This window comes from Dreissena polymorpha, chromosome 15, assembly GCF_020536995.1.
Source record: "Dreissena polymorpha isolate Duluth1 chromosome 15, UMN_Dpol_1.0, whole genome shotgun sequence".
NCBI classification, from domain to species: domain Eukaryota; kingdom Metazoa; phylum Mollusca; class Bivalvia; order Myida; family Dreissenidae; genus Dreissena; species Dreissena polymorpha.
Genome location: NC_068369.1, coordinates 26979450 through 27004870, shown reverse-complemented (window position 1 = coordinate 27004870; position 25421 = coordinate 26979450). Strand labels below are relative to the sequence as shown.

General features: G+C 35.0%; 2 long non-coding RNA genes across 2 annotated transcripts; one reads left to right on the top strand and one right to left on the bottom strand.

The window, feature by feature from the left end:
- The first annotated feature begins 1919 nt into the window (after positions 1-1919).
- On the top strand, positions 1920-5043 carry LOC127860745 (uncharacterized). Its single transcript, XR_008039913.1, has 3 exons — positions 1920-2051; positions 2533-2718; positions 3688-5043. It is a non-coding gene; the product is annotated as an uncharacterized LOC127860745 (long non-coding RNA).
- A 302-nt stretch (positions 5044-5345) lies between these two features.
- Positions 5346-8768, bottom strand: LOC127861137 (uncharacterized). The gene is made up of 4 exons (XR_008040092.1): positions 8721-8768; positions 7401-7480; positions 6775-6996; positions 5346-6350 (listed from the first exon to the last, which is right to left on the bottom strand). It is a non-coding gene; the product is annotated as an uncharacterized LOC127861137 (long non-coding RNA).
- Between the last annotated feature and the right edge of the window lie 16653 nt (positions 8769-25421).

Genomic DNA, 25421 nt, shown 5'->3' with positions numbered 1-25421 from the left:
GAAACTATCCCGTGTATATCACGCAATAATACGAAATTTTTCTGTTTATGTTATTTACTGGAATAAACGTATTTTGCTTATTAGATGTATCGTTTAAAAATTCCAATTGCCTCATTTCATCAAAATTAGGTTCCGATGTTCAACATTATTTAAAACTTAATTATAATTGTGTTTCTTAATGTATTGTCGAAATTAGACGGAAAAAACGTGTGTATTATTCAATAAGAAATATGCATTCAACTGTTCGTAAATAGATAATGAATATATGTTAAATATAAAAATATACTTTGTTAAAGAAATTTTGATAGAATACATATGACATGAGGTCACGTTTATGTTTAATAAAATAAGTATGCATGTTGTTGATACCGATCTTCATATTTTAAGTTGGATCAATGTTTGTATTATTGTTATTACTGCAATTAATTTTTGCATACCTTATTATAAATAGTAACACAATTACATTGACAAATACTGATATCAATTTGAAAAATCCGAACTCCATTAAAGGGACTTGTTCACACTTTGATAAATTGACAAAATTGAAAAAAAATTGTTTCAAATTTGCAAATTTTCATTGTAGTTATGATATTTGCTTTAAAAAAAATACCAAATTGTTTCCATGCTCTAAAATTTCCATTAAATGCAACTTTTGACGATTTGAAAACCTGAAAATTATAAAGCGTCTCAGACGCGAAATGAGTTATTTTTAGTCAGAAATTGTGAATGGGATCCCAACTAGTATACCAGAATGCAGCATGCGCATGCGCGCTGCGCTTATCCGCTTTTGGTTTACAAACAATGCATCTCATTTCTGTGATCGAAATTATAACAAGAAATATCTTTAAAAAAGATATACGGCGTTGATTGTGGTCGATGTTTATGAACGATCAAAAGTTATCCCTATGAGATAAAAAGTAGCGGATGCCTTTTTTTCTGCGCAGTTCTTAGCTACATCATAAGCAAATCAATTACGGGGTGTTGCGCCAGATTTCGTGGCTTATTTTGCTTTATGTGATATTATTACTCAGATATCTATATTTACAGAATAGAAAAACACAAGAAACATGAAAATAAACGAGTACATATAGGTCAGCCGGCAATACTCGAATCTTATTTAATTGCATAATTATAGTATAGTGAATTATTGTGCTCAAGCTTAATAAACTGGTCTAAATGGATAAATTTTTCTAATTAATTTTATCAAAATTGGTCCTTATCATGCAAATGTTGAAACCATATTAAAAATCGATGATTGACATACCACAATAATATCGCCGAATATCTTTATTTAGTATCTTTCTGATCAAAACAGACTTCAAGTGCACAAAGTTTACGAGACGGCGTTTATATAAAGATTTCTGCAACTGACCGCAAACTGACCTTGATACCTTGCGGATTGGAATGCAATGCATTACAGTCACTACGTTATTGTCAGTAAGACCGGTGTTACACAATGATCGCAACCCCTTCTGCGAACTCCGGTGATGAACTGTATATAAACTCTGACTTTCACAAATGGCCGCGAATTGACCCAAAACCTCGCGAGTTGAAATGCAATGCAAGTAAGTACTAAAAATGACAACATAGCCTTTAGTATAAACGCTTTTGTGATGGTAATTCTCTGAAAATAAAAGGTGAACGCACAAACTGTATTTATGTCGAAAGTTGATTGTAAAACTGTTCTATATATTGAGCCTTTTCATTAGAGATAAAATTGTTTCATGCAGTAAAACAGTGTTACAAAGACGCGGATATGTTTCCAATGTTCTGGTGTTATACTCAAATCAGCCAATGGAATAAATGAAGTGTATTCATTCGTACCTAGCCGCGGGAAATTTTATTTGAGTATTATTGGACACTTACAAAGGTCAAGTCAAGGTGAAAAGCTGGCGTAATACAGCTTACGCCGAAAAAAAGAGAAACAAAAGCCGGAGCCAGCGACATCGCTCGAATTTATTCAATCTTGGCGACAAGACTGAGTGTTTGCAGAACCATAGGAGTATCGTTGAAAGAGACGAAGACAGGGTAATGGCTTAAACACACGAATTGTAAGTCATATTTTAGAAGCTACGTTTAGTTTTTGGCAAGTGTTGCCTGTTTTCAAAGGAATTTTAGCAAAAGTTTGGATAGGTATTTAGTTTTATTGTATGGATATTTTACTCTGCAACGAAACCAGATACGCACTGAAAACATAATTTGTTCATTGCGCGTTTTAAAATAAGCCTTTATGCCCCTATGTTCGTATCAATTTAATGAATTCGTTATAACTTATAAGGAACACTCCGACACGTGTCAAATGAAGCATGAAATTAATGATAAATGATGAATTATGAATGATTAATTTATTCGGTATATATTATATTATAAAATATACTGGTATGCACATGTATATGTTATATTATGTAATCAATTATCATGATATGATAATATGATTATACAGTTTATTCCCTGATTTCAACATCAATTTTGTTGTTTCTTAAATTTGATATGTGATCAATTTTATATTCTAAAACAAACCTTCTTTTTAAGGTATTTAGGAAGACGTGCCGGCCAAACTATTGCAAGTTTGACTGTTCAGCATAATGTTAGAACAACAAACTCTTCACCTATGCACGGTCATCAGCCCCCGCCAGGTCCTGGCCTGTCATTTGTGTCACAAGGAAGTACCACACCTGGTCATGTGTCAGGAATTGGAGAGATAACATCTTACTTAGAGTATGCAAACAACCCTGTCTTAGCATATTTTAATTGATAAAATAATATATTTATATTCAATAAGATTCTATGTGCTTCCTAAAGTTCCTTGGTAATATAATTGCTTTATCATTTTTTTACCAGAAACTTTTTATGTTATGAAAACCAGAGGATATCCGATAGCTGGTTTGTTTTCTGAACCGTTCAGATAACTTGCATGGTGATTGGTCATGAAATTATTTCAATGCAATTCTCCTCCAATCTCTAGTTGTACAGTAATTGTCAGTTAGTGACTCAAGTATGATAACTTCATCATATAATAAGCTCATACTGGTGAATCAAGAAGCCAAGAAAATTATTGGTAGGTTCATAAGTAAATACTGGTGAATCAAGTAGCCCAGAAAAGTATTGGTAGGTTCATAAGTTAATAAAGGTGAATCAAGTAGCCCAGAAAAGTATTGGTAGGTTCATAAGTTAATACTGGTGCATCAAGTAGCCCAGACAAGTATTGGTAGGTTCAAAAGTTAATACTGGTGAATCAAGTAGCCCAGAAAAGTATTGGTAGGTTCATAAGTTAATTCTGGTGAATCAAGTAGCCCAAAATAGTATTGGTAGGTTCATAAGTTAATTCTGGTGAATCAAGTAGCCCAAAAAAGTATTGGTAGGTTCATAAGTTAATACTGGCTAATCAAGTAGCCCAGAAAAGTATTGGTAGGTTCATAAGTTAATACTGGTGAATTAAGTAGCCCAGAAAAGTATTGGTAGATTCATAAGTTAATACTGGTGAATCAAGTAGCCCAGAAAAGTATTGGTAGGTTCATAAGTTAATACTGGTGAATCAAGTAGCCCAGAAAAGTATTGGTATGTTACCTATTTTGCATGATATGAATAAAATAATGTTTAAAATAGCAAACAAATTTCAAACATAGTTTTTATGATAAGTTTTAGTGTACATTTCAAAATCACAAATATGCTTATATGTTATTTCAGAGTAGATTGAAGGCAGCCAACAATTGGACGGTGGTGCCAATCAATGAAAGAAGGAATACACGTACATGCACTGAGTACAAAGAGATCATCAAGGAAAAAACCCTTCGATCAAAGTTCCTTTTTGATTCAGCTTATCTAAAGCTGATTGCCTCTACAATTGCCCCTTATATATCCACCTGCGGCTAATGAGGAGCTGCAATATCCAATAGGTCAAGGGCAAGCAACCCGGAAACAATATGAAGATTTACTCATACAAATTGGTACATGGTGTATGTAACTATGTTGTTTTAACTAACTTCAACATACCATTATTATGAATTAAAAAATTGACAAAGCTGAAATCAATGATAACTGACTATGGGTAGGAACATGTTGTGTGAATTTGGCAGCATGGTTTTATAGGATGTATACCATTGAGTATGAAAGTGCATGTGTGACCCTGGCTGTTTTTCAGTCAGTAGATGACTTTAGTATTTGAAATGATGCTTGAATTTATTTGTGTTATATGAAGGCGTGACCAAATGTGTGACATTATGGTCGACTGTCCTGTCATCATCATGGTGATAAAATGTGATTTTAATAAGTGAACTGCTTATAAACATAGGGCAGAAATATCATTGATAAAATACTGATGAACAAAGCATACAAGTGCCCTGAAATGCCATGAGAATATGTATTTGAGTTTTAAGTGTGTAAGGTATTGTGAAATTTGTTAATTGTTTTGTTATAAAAATATAGGATCCAAAGTATTCAATCATAGATCACTCTGAAAAAGAAGAATAAGTAAAAACCTTGTCTGGCAAATAACTACATAAACAATGGGCCAAGTTCCAGATTTTTTTGTCACAAGTCAAGACCATTAACAGGAATTGTTGCCTCTTATAGGTGTTATGTATTATGATTTGTGTTAAGTTTTTTATGGGAGACCCATGATCAAACATGGTGAATTAGTTGTTTTGTTATTACAATAGAGGATCCAAAGTATTTGATCATAGGTCACTCTTAAACAGAAGAATTTGTGAAAACCTTGTCTGGCAAATAGCTAAATAAACACTGGGCTCAGCATTTTCCTGATTTTTTGTCACAAGTAAAGACTATGAAAAGGAACTAATGACTCTTTTAGGTATAAGCTACCATAGTCAATGTTGAGTGCGTGCTGCACACCAGTTTTGTTTATGTTCCATTAACAATGACATCAAAGCACAATGCTATATATAGATTATGTATTGTTTTCCATTGTTTATCAGTCTATAAACAACCATTTATTGTAAGAGCCTTACATAAACTGTCATAAAGATGATAAAGTGCTGTTTATCCATAAATAAAAAATTGGTGGAATTCAGAAATAGTTTGATCTGTCAAATGTTGAAAGTTGGAAACATTTATTCAAAATGTTATCAATTATAGTTTTGTTTCATGAATATAGAGTATTATGTTTTGTGTTCATTATGTTATGGATTTTGTTGTTTTGGTTTAAAATGTTTTAATAAATAACATGAAGAAATAAGAAGCTAGTTGTTCAATTTTGATTTATTATTACATGTATATTACACAGCAAAACATAACTGCAAGAATGTTAAGTGAACACCTTATTATAATACATGTTGAGTTCAACACTGAACAAAAGAATATTCATCAATTAAAAAAGACTCATAATACATTATTATATGAAACTGCATCATGATTCAAAAGTTAAAGAGCATATAGACAGCTAAAACCTAAATAGGTGAGCCTTGCCCTGGGAAAATGGGGCTTAATGCATGTGCGTAAATTGTCGTACGAGATTAACATCTGCTGAGCATACCAATCAGGCAGACAATTGCTGCTTTATTGTATTTTTTGTTGAAAGGGAGTCTTTTAGAGAAAATCCAGATAAGGCGGAAAGTGTTGCCCCTGATTAGCCTGTGCAGTCTGCACAGCCTAATCTTGGACAACCATAAGTGCATGCATTAAACCCCCTTTTCCCAGAGCGAGGCTCAAATATTTATTAAATGATTGATTAAGTCTTCCACATAACATCTTTTAAGAAACTTTCAGTAAAACATGTTTATTTGATGACAGGCACGGCAAAATCAGTCGTAAATTCATAGTATTAATTTGTGTTACATTATAATACTTACATATTGTTGCTGGTTATAAATGTGGAAAAAGTTTGAATATGCATTGCTAAAATACATGTTAATTTTCTAAGAACTGCCCCTTTTATTTAAGGAATACTGTATGTATGCCCCTGTAATATTTCTGACAAAAGAACAAGATCAATAAATAATGATCAATAGAACAGTAACCTTGGTTTTCATTTTGTATACAAAGAATAAATATGTTCTTATTATTTACACTATATTGAAAGAAATAAGATTACATCATTTAATAAAGAATGCATTACTGAAGATTCAAATTTAAAACAACCGTTTATCCACTTAAATGTTGCAAGCATTCTTAAACAACAAGACTAAAAAAGCTGTTAACAATAATTTTATTAACTACTTCCTTTCAAAAAAAGGCAGGTAGAGTTTTGTTGTCGTCCCGTTGAAGGTGTCCATGTATCCTAAGGATGTACTGTGATCAATCTGTGTCCTCCACATATTCAGGGTCAACACGTTGTTCCGAAACGTTTCCTGGATAAGGACGGTGAGAGCATCAGTCACCACTTAACTCTTTTTCTGAAAAATATGAACACATAAAAAACTCAAAACCCCTTGCTAAATTTATCTATATATATATATATATATTAGCTGTTATTGTCCAACTTTTAAGATGCAGGACACTGTTTCGACAGTAAATGAGTTAAATTTTCTACACTTTTGATTTTAAGCTGAGACAATTACATGAGTAGTTTTACGTGTTCTATATTCATATTACAAGCAACAATATTTGATAAAGATAAAATGCATTACTAATTCCGTTAAACAGGCCCACAGACAAATAAAATATTTGATATAGATATAATGCATTAATAATTCCGTTAAACAGTCCACAGAAAAATAACATATTTGAAATAGATAAAGTGCATTATCAATTCTGTTAAACAGGCCCACAGAAAAAAAACCATGAAAAATGGGTCATATTCAAAAACAGTAAACATACTGGTCACTGGCTTGTACAGTATTGTCAGGCCATGCCACAACAAAGCTGGTCTTCATCATGGTCTACCAAATGGACAATTCTTGCAAACACACCATCATGGTTAGCTTGAGGATGGTCCAAGCTGGGCCGGGAAAGGCTGTCAGGGATAACTGCTGACTGTCTGGCAGCAATTTCCTTCAACAGCTCCTATGCTTCCGTATAAGTAAGGTGGTCTATGATATCCTTGAAAAGACATTTCTGCATTTAACAATAAATGTTTTGAACATAAAGCTAAGAATTTTGACACAAGATGTAGCTACATGTACATATAGAATTTTTTATTTTTCATGACACGATTTTAAACATTCCTGTCTGTTTTTTTGAAAAATTTCAATATTCACCTAGTGTAGTGTAGGATCATTTTTTAAATTCTTTGCTCATGTAGCAACACAGTTTTACATACAAAGACTTTGTTTTATATATCAACAATTAGTGGGTTGAACTGTGTTTTTTTCTGTTTCCATTCAAGAATATTGAAAAATTCAATGAAATCTCAACTTGCCCGAATATCTGAAAACATAATCTACAAATTATTTCAATATTCTCAAAGGAAATCAAAAGAAAAAAATGCAGCTAAATAAGTATACCTTTTCTGTTTCTTGTACCAAAGTGACAAAATCCAGTGATCCCTTCTTCATAAACTTCTTGGTTTAATTATGGTTGTATCCTATTCAAAAAGTAAATACACAATTTAAACCACTTTTTAAAACTATTTATGGTCTCTATTAAAAAAAGTGAGTTGTAAATATGTGGTATTATTATCTAATAAGTTTTCTTCGACATTCAGGAAATCAAATCTTGAGGATATTCAAAACAATTGAAAAAAGAGGAATATCCAGAATATTCTTGGCTTTTACAAATATAATGATACATGCATTTCAGATGACCTGTATTTGATTTATTCAAAATACAATGTACTGTTGAAATACACATTTATCAAAATATATACGTTCTTTGCTAAATTAACAAAGAATATAAAGATAAAATACTTTAAATAAAGAAACAATAAGATGCACGAAAATAAATTGGGGCAAGTTGTCTCTTGGTTGGAGCGAGTGACCATATGTTTGATGCGAGTTTGTTTTGGGGCAAGTTGGTATTGGGGCGAGTTGTCTGGCGTCAGCTACATGCATTTGATGCCATGAATTCCTAAACTGTGTTACTATTTTCAAAAATATTTTGGTTATTCAGTTTATTTATAAAATAGCTGTGCAGAAGAAACTGATATAAATACATTAACCCTTTGCATGCTGGGAAATTTGTCATCTGCTAAAATGTCATCCGCTGAATTTCTAAAATTAGCCATTTCTTCGATTTTTTTCAAAGAATACTATCAGAATAGCAAACAGTTTGGATCCTGATGAGACGCCACGTTTTGTGGCGTCTTATCTGGAACCAAACTGTTTGCAAAGGCCTTCAAAATTCGGTTCCAGCGCTTAAAGGGTTAATTATGAGTTTTGGGTTTAAATTAATAAACTACCAGTACCATTCAAATGCATTTTAGTTAATAATAAATGTCATTGTCATATAACACACAATAATGAATATGTCAATAAATGCACAGCATTTTGAATTGCCTGCCAACAAATAATGTTGTCACTGTCAGTTATGAGGAAAGAAAAAGATACTGTAATGTTTAAATGATCTCAGTACTCCAATAATGATAAATTTAATTTACTTGCGCGAATACTAAAGTTAATTCTGTATTCAACTTGGCTTTTAATTTTAGTCTCTGTCTGTAACTTAAGTGTAAACGAGAGAATCAGTATTTACGCGTTCTGTGATGTATATGCATATACTTTTGTAACGAAAACGAATCATTTGATCAGTTATACTATTTAAATCTACTTTTATAAAAAAAAAATCATACGCACTATTGAGTTTTACAATAAAAAAACATATTTTACCTTCTTCTTCCGTGTTTGACAATACAGATTCCGCCATATATGTTGTTGTTGTTGTCACAATGCGTGTTTATATTTAAATTTATATTTAAAATCTATATTTAGTCGGGGAAAAAACCGATCCAAGGGTCAGTGGTTCGAGCCTTGGTGCGGCTTACTTTTTTCTTTCTTATTTTAACTTTATTTTTGTTTTATACTGGAGCACGTTATTTGCGATGTTTAAATTTATGAATTTAAAGCATTAAATGAAAAACTTAAAAAAAATGCAATTTAAAGCGGGTATATACGATCTTGTCAAATATTTATTAATTAATATAAAATGTGTAAAAAACTGATTATACATATATTTCGATATAAACTAGAATAAAAGTTAAAAAGAACATGTGTCGAAAAATGCTAAATAACCCAGATATTTAATTCTGAAATTGAAAAAGGCTGTACAGCCGAATTCGCCAGCATGTATATCATGCATGTACGATGTGAATCTAAATTTAGTTTAACGGTCCATTTGAAATTCCCGCAGCGATATCGATTCATACGACACACGAACACTTACTAAAAAGACGAATGCATCGGTTATTGTAGGAAAATATGTCCGAATTATCTTCGTCACAATCGGCTCGGGGCGCTAATTTGTTTGTGCTGCATTTTATGAAATTCGTCTTAAATGTATCATTTTTCTTGCATATTGTGTGTTATTATAACATATTTGTATCAATATATTACAATTCAACACATACAAAAATCGTATAATCTCGCTTTAAATATCGTTTGGGACATGGCGTTCGAACCATCGAAAAAATCCATGCCATACCTATTGTTTATTGAAACTTTGTTCACCGTATATTCCACGGTCAACCAAGAAGGATAGCGTATGTGAATGATCGTGGGTTTTAACGATACCTTACAAAAAGTATTGGGGCCAATACAGCCGATTCAACACCGATTCGGCCGAAATTACATAAACGTTAAACTTTGAAACCGTTAAATGTAAGGAAATACTAGTTCAATGAATTGAGAGAATATTTGAGCCTTGTTCTGAGAAAATTGGGCAAAATGCATGTGCGTAAAGAGTCGTCCCAGATAAGCCTGTGCAGTCCGCACAGGCTAATCAGGGACGACACTTTCCGCTTTAATGTTATTTTTTGTTTAAAGGAAGTCCCTTTTTACCGAAAATCTAGTTTAAGCGGAAAGTGTCGTCCCTAATTAGCCTGTGCGGACTACGCAGGCTTACCGGGATGGCACTTTACGCACATGCAATAAGCCCAGTTTTATCAGAACGCGGCTCATTTGGTGTGGATTGAACTCATATAGGCAATCGTGCACTTGCTTCTGTGAACAACTGACGGGTGTTTTCAAGCAATTTACACCTGTTTAAAATGTTATAAAGTTGAAGTTTTTTATTGCTACGTCAACCGATCGATCAGGCTAAATTAATATGATACATTGCATTATACTTCCAAATTCCCCAAAGTGCCTTTTGATGGAGGAAATCCCTAAGTAACCCTTTCAACATGTCCTCGTCATATACGGCTATCAAGAAATATAAATTATAATCGGTTTTACCAATTAGATAACAGTGTTACTTTCACGAAAATAGCATTTGGCGACCTTTCATCATCGACGTTTTGTTGCAAAACTAGTGATTTAAGGTATATGCTAATACAAAAATTTGCATGTGTATTGTGATCAGTTAGTGTTTATAACATTTTTGTATGTCTGTTGGTGTTTGATGTTATGGAAATATTGTTTTACATACGTGTATATCTCTTGAATTTGTGTACGAAGAGGGCGTTGTATTGCAAACAGATTATCTATGAGACATACTCGATTTGCACTTAAGAATACGCATGATGTCTGGCGTCTCGGTCACTTGTATCTGTATACTGAAAAACGGTACTTCGGGTATTTTATTTATTCCAAATATAAAAATAAGATGAATCAATTTACATTACAAACATATCTCAATTTTAAAACCAGCTATATAATAAAGATTAAATTAACAAATCTCTTAAACAATAATTGTGTATACGATTTGTCTGATAATATATACGGGATATTACGCTAGTCAATTGTTCCAAGAGTTTGTATTCAGTAGAGTTGCTCGTGTGATGACGTATCACACGAGAGGCGGAGCCTCGAGTGTTATGCGAAATAGCACCAGCCACGTGGCTGTGTGTTGAGACCAACAATTTCATTTGAAGTCGATACTTTACACAACGGAAACACAAAACGATTATTTTGAGAAGATCGTGTGATTTTCTTTTTTTCTTTCTTTAAAACTTGAGCCACCTATAGAATTATTATAAATTATTTTAAAACTGTATATGATTTGAAAATAATGGGCAATGCTTACATTTTGTTTGAGATATTATCTCTCCGTTATTAAAATTGTGCAGCTTGTATTAAATTTAGATATTGTTTTCTTTAATAACAATTATACATGTACATTTATTTGCTAATAATATTAATTGTATTTTCATAGATGTGTACAATAGACCAATCAGGTTATAACATCTATTAATCATAATTACACAGCTATAAAACTTAATGCTGTTAAAATATTTGAATTAAATCCCTTTATGATAAATTAACTGTACATCAAGGTCGCCGTGGTTAATGGTTAGGGTGTCCGCCTAGGATCCGGTAGGTCATAGGTTCGATCCCCACCGTGGGATCGTTCTTTACATCTCTCTCAATGACACCACGTACTGGTTCTAAGCCCAGGAAACGGACTCGAGAGCGTTTATATAAGCCTCATGCTTTCGATGCAATCGAGCTAAATAAATAGGTTTAAACTAACTACAGCAGTGAGTAATACAGTACACCAACATTGTTCATCACTGAAAGTTCAGTGGCCATGATTTCACAGACATATCTTATTTAATTGTCTGGTGGTTATGATAGCCAGCATTGGAAATGGCGCATACATAATTCAATTTTGCAGTTTGTGTTTACATTTTTCATACTTTGAAAAAAATTAGTCTTTTCATTTTCTGTTACATTTACAAATGTTGGTTGTTTACGTGTTTCACCTTGAGCATTACAATTAATATGTTCCATTTGATTGTTTGGTTAATGTTGATGCCCTATTATTGGGCAGCAGGACACCTGCTTCTAAAAGAGTGGGCAATGCACTGTTTGCAGTATATTCAGTGCTACTGACATTTTCATTCTCGTCAGAATTATGAACAACCGTTTCAAATAGCTCATTTTCAACAACAAAAAATCGTCAATTAAGTAAAAAATACCGATCGATGACCATTCCGCTACGTCCATGGTCGAAAATTCGGCCATGTTTTACTCTCCGTAAAACCTGCAGACGACGTATCTAATAACACTTGACAAGGGGGTTTCCTGTTTTTGATGCGCGTAATGTGACATCATTAAATGTGTCGAAGAATACACAGGGAGTTTCCTATTTTCGGTGCGCAATATGTGACGTCATTGGATAGGTCGAAGAATGTATTCAGGCTAGTATGGTAATACGGTATTGGAATTAGCGAGCAACGTAATACGAAATTGATTATTTCAACGATTGATACAACCTGTATTTTGTTAAAAGCATTCAACAGGTACATAATAAATGCAAAAACTTGCTTTGGACTTTGTATAGTGTAATTTGTATGTTGCAAGCCTCCCTTTTCAGATAAAATCATAACAGTCATGATGACAAGGTGTAATTACGTCATAACAGTCAGGATAACAAGGTGTAATTACGCTGGAAGCCTGAACACATCTGGAGGAGACTTGCGTCATAACAGTCATGATAACAAGGTGTAATTACGTCATAACAGTCATGATAACAATAAGTAATTACGTCATAACAGTCATGATAACAAGGTGTAATTACGCTGGAAGCCTCAACACATCTGAAGGAGACTTGCGTCATAACAGTCATGATAACAAGGTGTAATTATGTCATAACAGTCATGATAACAAGGTGTATTAACGTCATAACAGTCAGGATAACAAGGTGTAATTACGCTGGAAGCCTCAACACATCTGGAGGAGACTTGCGTCACAACAGTCATGTTAACAAGGTGTAATTACGTCATAACAGTTATGATAACAAGGTGTAATTACGTCATAACAGTCATGAGAACAAGGTGTAATTACGCTGGAAGTCTCAACACATCTGAAGGAGACTTGCGTCATAACAGTCATGATAATAAGGTGTAATTACGTCAAAACAGTCATGATAACATGGTGTAATTACGCTGGAAGCCTCAACACATCTGGAGGAGACTTGCGTCATAACAGTCATGATAACAAGGTGTAATAACGTCATAACAGTAATGATAACAAGGTGTAATTACGCTGGAAGCCTTAACACATCTGGAGGAGACTTACGTCATAACAGTCATGTTAACAAGGTGTAATTACGTCATAACAGTCAGGATAACAAGGTGTAATTACGCTGGAAGCCTCAACACATCTGGAGGAGACTTACGTCATAACAGTCATGATTACAAGGTGTAATTACGTCATAGCAGTCATGATAACAAGGTGTAATTACGCTGGAAGCCTCAACACATCTGGAGGAGACTTACGTCATAACAGTCATGATAACAAGTTGCAATTACGCTGGTAGCCTCAACACATCTGGAGCAGACTTACTAAAGATATTTTTATGTAACGACCACATGAGATGAGTAATAAGAGGGAAGTTTTAAGTCCAGAATCATCTACAAAGGATAATGGATGTCTCGAAAATGTCCATGCAATTTGTAATGATTATTTGAGGATGTTTCGTACAAGGGATAGGTAATGCAATAATTAAAATGACAGTTATAACTACACATGATTGCACAAAGCTAAAACAGTTTTTCAGAGATATGTACTGTATTTAACTGGAGATAGGAATACTGTATATACGTTGCTTGGTTTTAGCTCCACTAGACGAGCATAATTACATGTTGGCGTACATGGGTTGAGTTTGTAATACAGTCTCAATAATGTTACTGGGAAAACAGAAACAAACATCTAAAATAAGGAAACCAACAAAACAACAGCATTATTTCTTGAAGTATACGCAAAACTTAAGAAGTGATTAAACGATGTGCCTCTATATATAATGATGTGCCTCCTTATCTTCATCTGTGGTAATATCATTTATCGAACACAGAACACAGAAGATACCTTAACGTATACACCGATTAATGCGAAAGTGTAACTTTAGTATGTCCATAACTAATAATTTTAACGATATGAAAGCACATACAGCTCTTATCTCGATTTCTGCTTATACTTTTGACAACCCGGTATGATATATCACATTGCGTATGGTCTTCGTTGTTCATTTAAGAATTGAATAGCATTTTTCTGCATTTCATCGGTGTATGAACTGTCGGGAAAATTACGTCTAATTTGCATAAACGCTGACGGCGTTTATGCATAAATTAGGTGTATTTTCCCCGACAGTTCATACACCGATGAAATGCAGAAAAATGAAATTCAATTCTTATAATTACAACACAAAACGATCTTAAAGCTTAAATTATATTATGCTGTCTACGAAAAGACGCCAGTTACCAAGTCCAAACATTCCGTGTTATTCTTTTATTTTACAGATGTTAAGACAGTCGTGTATGTGGTAAATTACTGAAACATACAAAGAAAAAGTTAACTTAATCTAAGCAATACAACAACGATTGCCAGTATGTACAAAATACCTCATAAACAAGTAAACTAACTCTTTCTACGAAAGACCAAAATATCGATGCAAAATACATCATTAAATTCAACATTCTTTAGGAAATAAGATTTAAATCTAAAACAATTTTAATACAAAAATGTTATAATATGTAAAATACTCACGCCATGGGCTTGAGCATCAAGATGATGAGAGATAATTAAACCAAAATGTGTTTACGTAACATGCCAAAAGTATTAGCCGGACGCGGAAATCATTTTCCTATTTACACCCAAGAAAAATTAAGCTCAAGAAAAATAACCAACAAGAAACTTGATTTTCGAAATCGCCTGGTTCCCAGCTTGAGGCTGGGGGCATCACAATCCCCGCCTGATATAACAAATATCACCAAAAAATTATGAATCATTAAGTATCACAAAGAAAAATTAATACTTAAGTCTCAAATTAAACAAACATACCTTAATACAATAGAAAACAAAATGACCCACATACATTGTGTCATCATAATACAATTCAATTCAATATTGTAGTTAACAATATGTACACTATGCTGGAATTTATTTTCCTATACAAGAGTCTTACGCATTGCATAACAAAATCGTGTGTATAAATCTTCTAAACTATGTTCATGTCAATCAACAACACAGGTTATTCGGTTCTGTTAGACAATGAAAAGTTACTGTTACTAATTACAGAAGTTTAAACCAATTTTATCATATTGACAATAGGCCGAGTATAAAAGGATTTCTTTCCATTTTTTGACACTACAACCTCCACTGTACGAATCCGATCGTCAGCGCTTGGAAAAACCCTAGTTATGCGAGCTAATGGCCATCTATTTCGAACCAATTCCTGATCCTTCAAAAGAACAATGTCCCCAACATTTACAGGATTTTCTTCAATATTCCACTTAATTCTCTTCTGTAAAGTGTGCAAATAATCACGGCTCCAGCGAACCCAGAATTGATCAGCCAAAAACTGGACTTTCTTCCATTGATCCCTGTACAAATCCTTGAGATCTAAATTACCAACAAACTGTTCATCACCTTGGAGTTTCTGAGTAAGAAGTGCAGCTGGAGAAAGAACACTTGGATCATCTACATCGCTTGACACAGGCACGATAGGGCGAGCATTTATGATAGCCATAACTTCTGCCATAACTGTAACCAAAACATCATGTGTGAGATGTCCACAACCTGTAAGCATAGAATCAAGAATTCTACGTACGACACCAATCATTCTTTCCCACGAACCACCAAAATGTGAACTATATGGTGGGTTAAACAATCAGACACAACCTGAATGATATAGAAAACTCTTAGTTTTGTCATCTTCAACATTGATAACGTCAATTTTAGCAGCATCTGTAGAACCAACGAAATTTGTTCCACGATCCGAACGAAAAACCATTACTTTTCCCCTAATGGCAATAAATCGTCTGAGAGCATTTATGAAAGCAGATGCTGACATTTCTTCAATTACTTCAATGTGTACGGCCCTGATTGTTAAACACGTAAAAAGAACTGCCCATCGTTTTGATAATGCTTGTCCACCTCTAGTCCGTCTAGCAACCACCTGCCACGGGCCAAATACATCTACTCCTACATATGAGAATGGAGCTGCCTGGGTTACCCTTTCTTTAGGCAAATCTGACATTTTTTGACATTCGAACTGACCTCGGAGTTTTTTGCACTTGACAAAATTGAAAATAATGCTTGCAACCACACGCTTGCAACCAATCAACCAGTAGCCGCTCGACCTAATAGCACCCTCTGTGAAATGACGGCCCTGATGATGTACAGCCTGATGACAATGAAAGACAATGAGCTTACCAACATGATGCCTACCAGCACCCGATTGTATAAACAGTTAAACCGGCGGTTAACCACATACCGGCGGTTAAAAGTCGGTAACTTGTTGGTTACTGGTCGGTAAGCGTTTGTATAAAATTGGGTAAGTTATACCGATCGGTTAAAACCCAGTTAAAACATACCCTGCTTCTCTAGGTGGGTAAGTACAAGTAACCGAGAGATAACTTACACAAAATGGCCGAGTCGCGCGACATTATAAAAGCTAACCATCGACAACCTTGAACATTTCGACAAGTAAACAGACAATTGCAGCGACTGACACTTTATTTGACTTAATTTACAGGGCAATACGTTTTCCGACTTCGGACGACGAATTTAAGGACGCGCAGAACGTGATTTTTTATATAATGTTATGGATATGCCGTGTGTGATCCGATGCATCAATGGCGCCCATGTTAAAATCATTTCTCCGAAAACCGTAAACGACAGAAGAACAAACAAAAAACAAAACACTGTAGTGCCAGTGCCACGCCCCCCTGCAGAGTGGTACCCGGCTTGCGTCGCTCATGTGACGGGACCATGCTGCATGATGTGGAGCCAATGGGATGGACGCAGATGCCTGATGGGATGACCATGCTCTCTTGCTACCGTGTCCGCGGACGTGTGCAGACGTGTTTCCTGAGGTGAGTATTTCCAGGAGCATAAGTGTGAGCCGGTATGTATTAGCCTGTGTAGATGAGCCTGTGTATGTGAGCCTGTGACGTGTAAGTATTAGCGTGTGACTTAGTGTCTTGCCCGGGAGGTTTAGCCTGTGCGCGCGGTAAGTATTCCCAGAGGATCAGTGGCGTGTAGCCGAAGACGATAGCGGACGAGTGTTTCCCTCGAAGTGTGTACTGCCGAGGACGACGTCTGCCATCCTGACAAGGCTTCCAGTCGACGACCATGTGAGTTGTCTAGTATAGTGTCATTGCTAGCGGTTGTGTAATTGTAGAAGAAACCCACTGAAGAGCTAACCGAAAGAAACACCACAACACGTTCGAACTAGTATCTTACCTTTAATAATCCTTTAAAATCCATAAATAATCCATTTAACTCAATAATTGACGATTTTGCATTTAGGGTCTTTAATAATTATTTAAGCATAGTTAAATAAAGACCCTTGTGCCATCCTATATTCTAACTATTTTCAAATGAGTTTATGAACTCGATAAACTTTCTTTTTCGTCACACGCTACGTCACGTACTCTACATTACTGCTGTTCAAATGAACCGGAGCAGTTAAACAAATAATAGCCGTTGGTAAACTCGGTTACATTTGCAGATTTCTGCATACAAACATATGTTTAAACTTACACAATGTTTTATTTGTCTATGGTAAATGCGCTAACTGTACACGAAAATAATTTAATATATAAGTAAATAAAGAATGAAAAACATTCCATTACACAACAGATAAATGAGTCGTTAATACCCGTGTAAAAAATGGGACATTCCGAATTCCAGTGTGGTGCTATTTTTATCATCTTATACTTTACACATCTCTATGCCTAACATGAATTTAATCGGAAAGTAAATTTTGCAGATTATTTATGAATTGTGCGATATTTGTATGGCTTGTTGTACATTCTAAAAATGTCAAAAGTATATGCACGGATTATAAACAATGCACATTGCACGAAATAATGAAAATTTGATAAATTGACAATTGAAATGCGTCGATATACAGTGCATGTACGTGTGAAATAAGTCGCGTTTATAATAAATCGTCAAAAAGTCTCGCACTTTTCTCAATTTGAATATGCAATATTGGACTACAGACAGAGTGATTTTCGGATGTAATTTGATGTTAAGGATATACTCAGCGTTGTGCTTTGAATGTGTAAACATCGTTCTTTGGCGAAAGATATTATTTTATAACGCAGTCATATGAAAACGGGTTATAAGCAAAATTAAAAGAATAGGCTAGCATGTTACGACGACCATGAATATGTTACATCATTTAAAAAACAAGATAATTAGGCGTCTTATCAAGAACTCTCGCAGTTGGAAGCACCAGGGATTCCGCTAAATGAGGCAAATCCCGACATCATGATATTTTTTTTCCTGGTCTGTGACATATGTATGTAAACATTTTGAAAAATTTGATGTCGTCATACTTAAAATGTACACTTTATTTTATTGTAAAAGCATTTGAAAATGAATTTGATAAAAAAAATACATGACGCTGTTTATTTTTTTTTGTTAACGAAATCGAAGCGTGACACTTCGCGCGAAAATTACGTCATTAGAAAATGCATTGTGGGAATGTTTTGGTTAAATTTACCGTTGGTTAAATTCCACTATGCGCGGTTTAGTTACTTTGCGGTATTTCGTGTTTATACAATCGAGTTACCTTGACGGTTACTACACCTGAATAAACGCAAACTTACCAAGGTTTAACAGCTACCGAGCGGTAACTTTAACCATCATTTATACAATTGGGTGCAGGTAGTATAATAGGGTGTTTTTCAATTTCAGGGAGATAACCTCTACCTAAACGACCGCCAACTCTTAACAGGCCACCATCTAGGAAAGGGTCTAATGAAAGGATAGAGCTATTCTTGTCAATAGATTGATTGTTGCTAAGACACTCAAACTCTCTGGGGTATACTTCAAGTTGCACTTGTCTCAAAATGAACCTCTCAGTTTCTTCCTTAGATTGCGCAGAACTGCAAATATGCCAGCCCCTACACTGTAGACGTTTATGGTAAGAAATGGCCACATGTCTGAGAACACTAACTGCACCAACCAACCTCTTCCATGAAGAGAAATTCTCAAAACGTTTTGTTCCTAACTGTGAAGTTTCACGAACACTTAAATGTAACACTTTAGCTTGAGATCGAACCTCATTGTCATGATCTGGACTCAAAAGTGGAAAGAACTCTGGTATATCAACCACAATTTCCTTTAAAAATGTGGGACCCTCAAGCCATGTACTACTTCTTAACTGCTTAGGGTTAGCACCACGACTTCCAATGTCAGCAGGATTGATGCACGATTGAACATAGCACCATTGTGTGGGGATACTAGATTGTCTAATCCTGTTTACTCTATTACAGACATACGTGTAAAAACGTCTGGACTGATTATTAATATAACCAAGAACAATTCTACTATCAGTGTAAAAGGTGGTTTTGAAAACAGAGACATCTAACTTATCAGTGACTGTATCTGCTAACTCTACTGCCAAAACAGCAGCACAACGTTCCAACCTAGGAATGGTGTGTCCGCTCGTAGGGGCCAGTTTCGACTTCCCTAATACAAAGCTTACATGTTTGACACCTTCACTTACTCCTACTAAATATGCTACTGCGGAAACAGCTGTCTCCGATGCATCTGAAAAAACATGTAACTCTAAGTGTTTCAAACAGTTCATGGAAACCTTGAAATAGGGTCTGGATATTGTTATTACACTAAGGTCATCCAGCGAGTTCCTCCAAGTTAAAAATCTTAATTCAATGTCAGGGTCAATGGGATCGTCCCAAGATTTACCAGAAATCACCAATTGTCTCAGAATGACCTTTCCAAGCAAAACAAATGGTGCCAAAAAGCCTAGTGGATCAAATACACTATTTACTGAAGCAAGGATCCCACGTCTGGTAATAGGATGATTTAAGACCTGAACTCTGCAGATAAATTTATCTGAACATAAGTCCCAACTAACTCCTAAACTACGTTGAACATGATCAGTTTCTCTATCAAAGTCAGCAGACTTGATACCTTTTGCTAGGTCAGTTTCTGGAAACTGCTTTAACACCTGAACATTGCTAGATGCCAACTTGTGCAACCGTATTTTACTTTCAGCTAACACATTTTGAGTTCTTTTGACCAAACTTACAACACTTTCCACAGACGGTTGTGACGTTAAACCATCGTCAACATAGAAATTGTTGTTAACGAATTCACGAACATCAATATCAGAATTTTCTACAGACTTCCTCAAGCCGTAAGTAGCTACCGCTGGACTAGGACTGTTTCCAAAAACATGGACACACATACGATACTCTATCAGATCAAGATTTGGGTCATTGTCCCTGTACCAAAGAAACCGTAAAAAGTTCCTGTGCTTCTCTGTGACCAAAAAACTATAGAACATCTGTTCTACATCAGCCATAATAGGAACTTGTTCGCGGCGAAATCTTAGCAACACGCCTACCAAACTATTGGTCAGATCTGGACCCTGTAACAAAACTGAATTCAATGACATGCCCTTGAACGGAGCCGATGAATCAAATACTGCACAAACTTAATTAGGCTTTTGTGGATGGGTCACACTGAAAATAGGCAAATACCAACACTCTTCTCCATTTGCTAAAGGAGGGGCTACCTCTGCATGCCCTTTATCAAAGATGTTGGCCATAAACTCTACAAACATAAGTCTTTTATTTGGGTGTTTTGACAAATTCGCATGCAGACTCCTTGCCCTATGCAAGGCTAACTCATAGTTATTGGGCAAACGTTGCCTATCTTTTCTAAATGGAAGGGGGGCAATCCAATGACCACTTACGTCCTTACAAAAGTTTTTGTCCATAACTTCTAGAAACTCCTGGTCCTCAATTGACAGTCCAATCTTATTGTCATCTCTGCTTCTGTGAAAAATAGCCTCACACTCTGAAACATCATTCATATCAGAATCCTTCTGAAGAAACCCAGCTTCACTTATCAAAAGCTGTGAATCACAAGGCTTAAACAAAGAACTACGTCCATTTGTCAACAAATGAGTCTTGTTAACATTCACAGTATTACTGGCATGAAATTGACCTAAACACATCTCACCCACAACAACCCAACCCAAACCAAGACGTTGAGCAAACGGTGTACCCGGAGGGCCTGTGACCTGTTCTAAAACATGGTGTGCATCAACTAAATCCCTACCAATAAGCATTAGTACCCCAGCATTGGTATCAAGAGATGGCAAATTATCTGCAACATGACTTAAATGTGCAAATTGGCATGCATATTCTGACAAACAAATCTCATCCTTATTGCCAGGCATATCATCACATTCTAATACAGTTGGCAATTTGTAGCTAACCTTATTATCTAGTGACATAATTGTACAATCATTTAACTTGCGACCAGATACAAAAGAGGTGCCTGAACATGAATTGATACAATAATCAAACTTATCACCTTTTACACAAAGTTTATCAAACAATTCTGGTTTTGCTAAAGTTTTGTTAGACTGATCATCTATGATCACATAGCATTGTACAATATTATCTGGGTTATCGTTACAATACACTTTCGCAAGTAACACTTTGGCACAAGACTTAGGGTGATTTACACCAGTTCCACAAATCTCTGTACATCTGGAATTCACAGAAGTGGACTGCTTTCCCTCCCCGCCATGCTGCACCTCGCCTCCGAAACGTGAACTGTTGTGCATCAACGTAATGTGACTGGTGCTACCACACTCTTCATACTTTATGTTAACATCACACTCTTTCGACTTATGATTCTTTGAAACACAACATTTAAAACAAATCTTGTTTTCAAACAAGAACCTTTTCTTATCATTTAATGACTTGTATCTAAATACTTTACACTGAATCAAACTATGATTAGCATTATGAATTGGACACAACTTATCACTTTTTACACTTTCGGTTTCAGCTGGTACTTCAGTTTTCATGACATCAAAGGACTTCTTCGTGAAGACTGATGTGAGACCGCTTCTGGTGTTATTGCTTGTTGTGAGGTCATATCTGAAACTAGGATCATTCCTAATTTTGGCTTGGTCGTTCACAAAGTCAACAAACACTGTAAATGGAGGGAAAATACACCATTTATTTTTCTTATATGTGCTTGCAAAAGTAGCCCACTTTTCTTGGAGGCAGCTTGGTCACACTTGGAGAAACGCCTACAAATGAATCGAAGCTGGACAAAATGGTTGAATAACTGGGATCCTGCTTAAGTCCTTGGATTTCAACCAAAATATCTGATAGATCATACAGTTTTTGTGGGTCTCGTATTGTAAACCTTGGAAACGCATCCAATTTCTTCATAACGGAACTGTATATATTCTCTGCTGCACCATATCTTTCATTTAACCGGGACCAATTTTTTTCCAAATCAGAACTTGGATTATTGATATATGCACCTTTTAAAGCAACAACTTGTCTTTTGGAGTGGTTACCCAAATATTTTATCATCAAGTCAATTTCTTCTGCTGGAGAAGCACTTATTTCTGTCTTGACCGAGATGAAAGTCGCCTTCCAAGCATGAAAATCTTCTGGTCTGTCATTGAACTGTGTCAACCTCGACATAATAATGTCTCTTCTAAGAAGGTATCTTGTTATATCCTTTGCAGGCATATTTAACTCATGATCATCAGAATGTTCATGTTTAACTGTAGATGTCTGTGTAACATAGTCTGCTGTTCTTGCATATTTGTTTTCAATAGGTAGGTCTAACTCGGTACTTGCTTTAGATTCTGTTTTCAATTCTCTTTTACTTTCTAACAGTTTTATTTGTATCTGAACTTCCGATTTACGTCTTGCGACAGCTGCCGCTTGTATTTTTTCTTCTTCATCTATCCTTACCTTCTCTCTCTCCAACTCGGCTAGATCCGTCAAGATTTGTTCTACTTCAAATTGATCTTTCTGTTTTTGACTCGACCTGGTTGTTGTGGAACTATAGACCGACCTTTCATGTTTATCGTATTTGACAGTACGTAAGTTCTCTATGAAGGCATTAGTTTGTAAACGGTTTGAATTTATAATTGATGAGAACTTGGACAGAAGCAATTTACTTTCCTCAGTTTTAATGCCTTGAAGATAACTAAGATATTATTGTCCCTTTGCATCATATTTAGCAAATGTTTCAAACACTTCATTTTTCAACGTTTTTAATGTTATGTAATCAACATTGTCAATGTTAGTAGAAATAATTCTTTGCACATTTTCCCACAAACTGTCTAACTGTTGATCATATATATTCACCTTTTCTTGGTATGCTTCCATAGCTTTTCCCGTCATTTTTCTGCTGACCCTGAGGCCAGCTGCCATCAGCAAAAACTCGATGTGTGGTTCTTATAACCTCGATGTGTTGTTCCTATAACCTCGTTGTGTGGTTCCCATAACCTCGATGTGTGGTACATAACGCCTGGCTAATTTACTATGCTGTCTACGAAAAGACGCCAGTTACCAAGTCCAAACATTCCGTGTTATTCTTTTATTTTACAGATGTTAAGACAGTCGTGTATGTGGTAAATTACTGAAACATACAAAGAAAAAGTTAACTTAATCTTAGCAATACAACAACGATTGCAAGTATGTACAAAATACCTCATAAACAAGTAAACTAACTCTTTCTACGAAAGACCAAAATATCGATGCAAAATACATCATTAAATTCAACATTCTTTAGGAAATAAGATTTAAATCTAAAACAATTTTAATACAAAAATGTTATAATATGTAAAATACTCACGCCATGGGCTTTAGCATCAAGATGATGAGAGATAATTAAACCAAAATGTGTTTACGTAACATGCCAAAAGTATTAGCCGGACGCGGAAATCAATTTCCTATTTACACCCAAGAAAAATTAAGCTCAAGAAAAATAACCAACAAAAAACTTGATTTTCGAAATCGCCTGGTTCCCAGCTTGAGGCTGGGGGCATCACAATATCGTGGTAAGGGTCATAAAAGTCCTTTGTAATCTAGCGTATGAATCTATTTTCAGTTTCGGTTTCATCTCCGTCAAACGGGTATATCGTATAAGTTCGCGCAAAAAATATAACATCATTTCGCTATTGACCAATGATAAACAATGCCATTAAGTTTCGCGCAAAACATAACGTCATTTTGGCAACTTGTTTATGCCAAGAAAGTAGCGCCATGAATATTCATGTTTTAATTTGCATACGAAGTGGGTTCATCGGAAAATGAAAACTCTGTCACGTGAACACGAATCTGTTCAGATTTTGTTGATTGTGTTGCACTTCATTCATTTGTTCATCTGACATTATTTTGTATATTGTGTATATCTCACCAGTTGGGTCACCGATATATGAACACAGCCATTATATTAACGGAATAACCTATAAAGTGGCAGGTGAATTAAATGCTAGAACTAAAACTGTGCTTGACTACATTCCTTCAGATAAAGTGACATGAATTTTTATTCAGAGGTTGACTACGATATGTATAACATGTATAAGGATTACATTTTTCATCAAATTACTGTAGATATAAACCGGGCTCTACAAACAATCGTATAACTTTATAAAACTGCTGCAGGAAACATGAAAGTCCATAATAGAACTGAACGACGTAACGTTTATGAACGGCAAGATAAACCATGGTGTGGTAATGACTGTGATAAGTATAACGCTTTGATAAAATTTCAATTCACGAACTCAAGGGAAGATTTACATATCTACATAAACGAAAAAAGACATTTAAAAGTAATGTGTAACACCAACAAGGAGAATTTTCAATTGAAAATGAAAAATAGGCTGACAGGCACATTGTAGTCCAATTTTATTTTGGCAAACAACTAAAAGTGCAACTTGTCCAACATCTTCTTATTCTAGTTATCAGCAACAAATCAAACAAATTGATTGGCTTAATTATTTTGATCAATTATTATTTCGTAAAAATATATTCTTAATTAGAACTTCTGAAGAAGCTACTTTACCTGAATATGATTAAGTCCTAAATAGCCCTATAACACACGAAGAAATAATTATAAGTATTAAAAGATTACAAATGGGAAGGGCGCACGGTGTTGATGGTATAGGTGAAGTGTTTTATAAAAACACCGCTAAAGTTTAATGTCCAGTATGTTGCTAGCTTTTTAATCACATTCTAAATAAAAGAGTATTTCCTGGCATGTGGGGCGAAACCATTATTGTTCCCTTACACAAAAATGGTTCTTAAATGGAATCGACAAACTAAAGAGATATTTCATTGATAAATGATATGTATAAAATATTTGGAAATATTGTAAATTCACGACTGTGTACTTGGTCCGAAGAATTTGGTAAATTAGACAAGTTGTAATCGGGTTTCGTAAAGGTTATTCTACAATAGATAACATATTTGTCTTACAAAGCATGGTTAAAAAATAAATAACTAAACCAGGAGGAAGGTTTTATGTCTTATACGCTGATTTTTAAAAGGCCTATGATGGGATATTGCACTGTAAACTATTTGATATAATGCAGAAAATAGGTTTAAAAGGAAAACT